This window comes from Gossypium arboreum, chromosome 11 (genome assembly GCF_025698485.1).
Source record: "Gossypium arboreum isolate Shixiya-1 chromosome 11, ASM2569848v2, whole genome shotgun sequence".
Lineage (NCBI taxonomy): Eukaryota > Viridiplantae > Streptophyta > Magnoliopsida > Malvales > Malvaceae > Gossypium > Gossypium arboreum.
In genome coordinates, this window is record NC_069080.1 from 89,232,234 (window position 1) to 89,238,633 (window position 6,400).

General features: G+C 38.1%; 1 long non-coding RNA gene across 1 annotated transcript; it reads right to left on the reverse strand.

Annotated features, from left to right (window-relative positions):
- Positions 1–2,552: 2,552 nt before the first annotated feature.
- Positions 2,553–4,860, reverse strand: LOC128284022 (uncharacterized). Its single transcript, XR_008274312.1, has 2 exons — positions 4,759–4,860; positions 2,553–2,708 (listed from the first exon to the last, which is right to left on the reverse strand). It is a non-coding gene; the product is annotated as an uncharacterized LOC128284022 (long non-coding RNA).
- Between the last annotated feature and the right edge of the window lie 1,540 nt (positions 4,861–6,400).

The following is a 6,400-nucleotide window of genomic DNA, read 5'->3' on the forward strand; positions in this document are numbered from 1 at the left end:
ACCATAGCTCTGATACCACTAAATGTAACACCCCTTACCTGTACCCAAGACCGAGACCAGGTATGAGGCATTACCAGACACATACTCAAATATTTTCGAAAAAACAGGTTATAAAATTTCATTCCAATTTAAAACCCATCAAACAACATCTTCCTATCCCTACTATGGGCGTACGAGGCCCAAAACATACAATGGGAATGGTCTCAGACTAAACCGAGAACCTAAGAAAATTTTCTAGGTTAAATCTCACATGCCCGTATGGAGACAATGCAAGCGCCAGTGTGCTTTGAGACACGCCCGTGTCCCTAACCCGTGTGGAATTAATTAAATTTATTTCTTATTTTGAACCTACAGGGGTTTTCACACAGTTGAGACACACGGCTCTATCTCTGGCCCATGTCCTTCACACGGCCTAGACATGCCCGTGTGGTCGTCCGTGTCCAAAAACTCGAGCATTCTGTTTATAACGCCAGCATGCATTTAGGGGCACAAGGCCAAGGCACACGCCCATGTGCTAGGCCGTGCCCTCTACACAGTTGAGACGTGCGGCCGTGTCTCTACCCGTGTGTTTACTACCATGTATTCTGACTTAAAAATTTTAGGTACAGGGATCACACGGCCATACACCACGCCTATGGGGGTATCCGTGTGTCACACATGGCCTAGACACACTCCTGTGTGTCTACCCGTGTGAACCTTGTTGGGCTATTTTCCAAGCCTTTGGTCACCCTCTAATATTCTTACCCACTTATAGTTTTCAATAACCCTTAACATAGTCTGATTATACTCTTAAATGACCTTGATATATCTCATTACGTGTAAACCTCATCTTATCAATTTTATACATGCTAGGTCATCCCCTTTATATTCAGGATTTCTATGACTTGTAACTCAATTAAGCTTGGCTCAATACATTAACTCATTGCCAAATTGTGGCTTAACCACCCCATGTGATTTGGTCAAATTGCATATGTCTAATTGCAGTACATCAATTTTAATCATCACAAGAACATTTGAACAAAACCATGCACAAATTGTAGGTCATGACCAATATCAAAATGAGCCATATCCCATGGCCTTATACAAGTGATATAAACACATTTATAAGCCATCATATTGGCAAACTAAATGACATTTATGACAAAGTAAACAAAATCCCTATACATGCCATTCAACAAAATAAAAGTATTTATATACCAAAGTTGGACAAGATGATAATGTGTTGATTCTCCAATCGTCTTCCAATCTCTACGAGTCCTCAAGCTCTGTAAGACAGGGAAAAGAGAGGGGTAAGCATTTACATACTTAGTAAGCCCAAATAACTGGAAAGTAAACTTACTGAGTAATTAGCATACAACCATGTTAGACAACCCATCCAATAAATATAGGACAGCCTCCTATTACATGCACTCAAACATCAAGTTAGTCAATAACAATTTATCTTGTAATTTATCTTAGATGAGCTCATCATCCAACATTTTCATTTCTATATCTCATGTTAATCTTGCTGAGTACCTCAGAAATCTCGATGGATTATCCATTTACCGTCAAGTCATAAGAGTAATCTTCTCAAGTACGCACTCCCACAAACCTCAAATCTTACGGTGGGATTAGCAGTCCAGGTTAAATCTCTTGTAGCGACAAACACCCTTAATGAGCTCGGATCTAAATTACCAGACCAGGCTAAATTCAGACCCTAATCAGATTACTCGTCTGGGCTAAATATTTAATGCACACATATTCTTTGGGAGCTTCGATCACTCAAAGAACACCCGTTCGGGCTAAATTCTTTCTATATTTCAGATCAATGGATTACCCGTCCGGGCTAAATCCTTTTCTGCAACAGATGCAACATCTCAAGTCATGTAGGTTATGGTTTATCCATCAAATTTCCCTTTTTAACTCCAACCGGGACATTTATCATCTTATCATTATTATTAACACATTTCATGGATTTTCGTGCCTTCATTATATACAATCATTACACATTCATAAGACATACATCTAAGCATATTATGAGTTTACTTTGAGTTATTCAAACTTACCTGGTATTCGTTTCGGTTTTGCGTTTTGTTTATTCTAAAACCTTTTGTTTTGTAACACCCCAAACCCGGCCCAGACATTATGGCCGGATCCGACGTGACACATTGAAGTTTTTAAGAATACCCATACCTCTTTCAACGTCCTTCTTAGTGTTTTAAAAGATAGTCTTTGCTAAGTTAATAAAGTGAATGGAAGCTGTGCACCAGGTAGGTATCCGAAATAGAGGAGGTGAGCCATGAAGGCTGCTTAAGTACCAAGCTCTTGATTGGATCCAATCCTAGACATGCCCACAACCATTGCCACACTTTGGTGCGAGGTTAGGTTTTGAGAAAAACGAGTTGGAATTCATTTAAGTAGATTTTTTGATAAACCGATTAATTGTATCGTTGCATTATTTTGAAAACAATTATCATTTTGGAAACGTGCCCTAAGTCTAACCCATTTTGGATTGTTATCAGTAAAATATAGGGTATAAAATAAAATAATCCCAGAAAAATAATTAAAATGGCCTTATTACAACCCAAAACCAAATAATAATATTAATTAAGATAAAACTTATATAAAAAAATGAACCAGTTACTTATTGCAATTAAAAGAAACAAAAACAGTAGTGTGGCCATCTCCGAGTCCCTCGCAGCTCCAAACCATCTAAGCTTAGGAATTACCTGCACAGTTAGAAACGGGGTAAGTTTACGAAAACTCAGTGTGTGATCCCCAACAACAAACAAACAGTGAATAACACTGTGTCAGTACAATCTGGGCCAAAGCCCTATTCGATATGATATCTGGGCCTTAGCCCTTAAACAGTAGCAATATGGGCCTAAACCCTAATTCAGTCTCGACATATCTTTGGTCAAGCCTTTTCATAAATCATATCACTAGGCCGAAGCCTTTTCATAAATCATATCATCGGCAAGCCTTTCTCAGAAGCGGTATGGTCCATAGGCCTATTTCAATATCACATGTAATATCAATGAATGTAAGCAAGCCTATTTGGGGAGACTACTCAACCCACCATCCGCTACTCTCTACCCGTACCAACCAACACACCATGTGGGAATAACTCAACCCACCCAACCAAACTCTCCATCGGCAAAGATAGTCGCTTTATCATATAACTGGAGGCCTAGCCTCTTGTAATAACTGGGGCAAATCCTTTTTTGATAAACTGGGGAAAAGCCCTTTTCGGTAAATTGGGGCATAGCCCTTTTAGCACTTCCTCCATTTATAAAACCCAACCCGTGCAACATGTCATGTATGCAGAATGTCATGCCCATATTTGAATCAAGCAATCACAGCCAAGTCATTCATATCACCAACATATATTCACAATCAAATCCATCAACCACACAGTCCAAGTCAGTCATTTGCCCACAAGGGCAAAACAGTCATTTTTCATATTATAAGGGTAATTTCGTAATTTTACCAAATATCAGGGTTTTCCATGTTCATTAACAATTATCAATATTTCTGAGTGTTTAAACAATGATCTTTAACCCACTTGATCAAATTCGGGCTTTTGGGCCCAAAACCCCTAATGGGCCCTACGAATGCTGATTTAGCCCACTAAGCCTGCTTAATCCAAATTTTACAACAGTACTAACTGTGTTAACATGCAACTTTTCCAGATTCCATTTTCTATCAATTTTACCCAAAGGGCCCAAAAGGCCATTGGGCCCGAAAGCCCATTGGGCCCGATTTCAGCCCATTGAGGCCCAACTTACCATCGTCCACAAAATTGCGCTCTTACCTGCTCCATCGATCCAAACACCGATCATATCGTATCTATCTCATCTTTAAGCAAAGGCAAAATCACAAGTTCCCAAAATGCTCGAATTTTAGCATTTCGGCTTTTAGGCGAATATTAATCTAAGCTATTGCGAGGGTTATTACACACCTGTTATGGGTTGAAGTTGAAACGTTTCCAAAATCAATCACCTACGATAACCACCACCTATCACTCAAACTTAACTAATCCAATATCAATATATGTAAATCCTAAGCACATCACATACGGAACATAAGGGCATATTAGTCATTTTACCATGTAGGGTATTACGGTCACTTTACCCTACTGAGGGCTTTACTGATCTTTTACCTATTAGGGTATTTTAGTCATTTCATCCTACAAGGGTGTTTTGGTAAATCTACAAACCAAGGGTATTTCAATAATTTTGTAAACCAATGGTATTTCTATAATTTTTAGAAAGTCAAGGGTATTTTTGTAATTTTGTAAATCAGGGGTATTTTGGTAATTTTACAAATTGAGGGTATTTCGGTAATTTCACAAACCAGTGGTATTTTGGTAATTTTACAAACTAGGGGTATTTTGGTAATTTTGTAAACTAAGGGTATTTTAGTAATTTTGTAAATCGAGGGTAAAACTGTAATTCTGTAAATCGAGGGTACTTTGGTAATTTTACAAATTGAGGACATTTTAGTAATTTGGTAAACTAAAGTATTCTAAACAAGGATAACAATACGAATGGGCCTAAAGCCTATTCTCGGCCCAAATGGGCCCACACGCTCGTGTGGCCCTTTTAGCCTAAATCTAGCCACAAATATGAGATTCACCTAACCTAGTCCAATATTTACTACACAATCAAACAAACTTATCCAATTGGGCCCGTAGGCCCATTGGGCCTACATGGCCCTTTTCGACCCATCGCGGCCCGAAGTAGCCATCCTATAGCTAGAGTAGTGAGAAATACACACCTGATAGGAGACTGGAGTTAATCCAAGCTCTGAGCACTCTTAGCCGACGCCCAACCCAAACGAGCACGCCATACAGCGAAAGGGATCAACTAAGAAAGGTACATTTACTCTCCTCATGGTTCTCTCTATTTAAAGCCAGCTTCGCATCCACTCTTATGTTAGCTTCCCGATGTGGGATCCTTCCAACATCAGAGTTTAAATTCAACACCAACTCTTGCCGCCCCCTGTTAGCAAAATAAATGCTCTTTGATTGCCATGAGTTTCGAACCCTGGACCTCCTTGCCAACTCTATGACGCCACCTTGCCACTTTACCACAGGCTCTTTTTGTGTCATATTTTATCCCCAATTAATTATAAGGTCTAAAGGCCAAAGTCCAGGTTCCCTTAAAAAAAATAGAATAAATTGCAAGAGCCAAGGCTTAAACCCAGGCTCCCATACAACCTTAATTACGCCACTTCCACTAGACTACATTGCTCCTTGTGTCATTTATTTAACACAATAATTTAAAAGGCCCTCATCCAAGCATTCAGGTTTTTTTTCACTTAATACCAAAATTTTTGCTAAAGCCCAAGTTTGAACCCAAGATTTCTCCAACACTTCTCAAAGCCATTAACCACTAAAGAAAACATTTAATTGTTTCATTTCATTGCACAATTAAATACCTATATACAACCTCCTTACGGATCCCTACTCAAGGCCCAATACTTCTAGGCCCAAATTAGGGGTGTTACATGTTTTCCTCGATCGACCTCCGAAATTTGTTCGCCGGGGTCTATAACAATAAAAATAAATCATCAATATCTCACATTATTCTTTTCGAGTCTAAATTTCACCCCCAGAAAAAATGACTATTTTGCCCCTAACCTTTCACATTATTTACAATTTAGTTCCTAGGCTCGTATATTGAAATGCATGAAATTTTTTGGCTACCCAAGCCTAGCCAAATGTTTTTCATTCTTATGGCAACGCATATTTTCCTTTATTTCACATCTTTCTACCCACTTTTTACAACATTTTCAATCTAGTCCTTCAAGCCATTTCCATGAAAAACCACTTGATAAAAGTTGTTTACCATCCTTTAAATTCTTGTATTCCTCTACAAAACATCAAAATACAAGTATCTCATGCATGGGTAAATTTCTAAACATGAACCCTAGCATGAAATATGGGTAGAAATGAAGAGAGTAAGCTACCGGGATTTTAAAAATACGAAGAACATTAAAAACGCGGCTAGAGAGCACTTACTATTGAGCTTGGAAAGCTTGAAAACCCTACCTATGGAGAACCCTAATTTTCGGTAGCTACATGGAGAGAATGGGCTGATTTTTGGCTTATTTTCCCATTTTATTTCATTAATATACCAAATGACCAAAATGACCTTCAATACTAAACTTTCAAATTTCTCCATACATGCCCATTTTTGTCCAAAAACATAGAATTTGGAAAAATTGCTCTTTAAGACCTTCTAATTAATAATCTAAAGCAATTTCATGCAAATTTCTTCTAAAATCCAAGTTTTTCAATTTATTCAATTTAGTCCTTATTTCCCAATTAGACACCTTACTCGTAGAATTTCCTCATGAAACTTTAATACATGCATATTTTCATATTCTAAGCCTCATAATAATCATAAAAAAAATA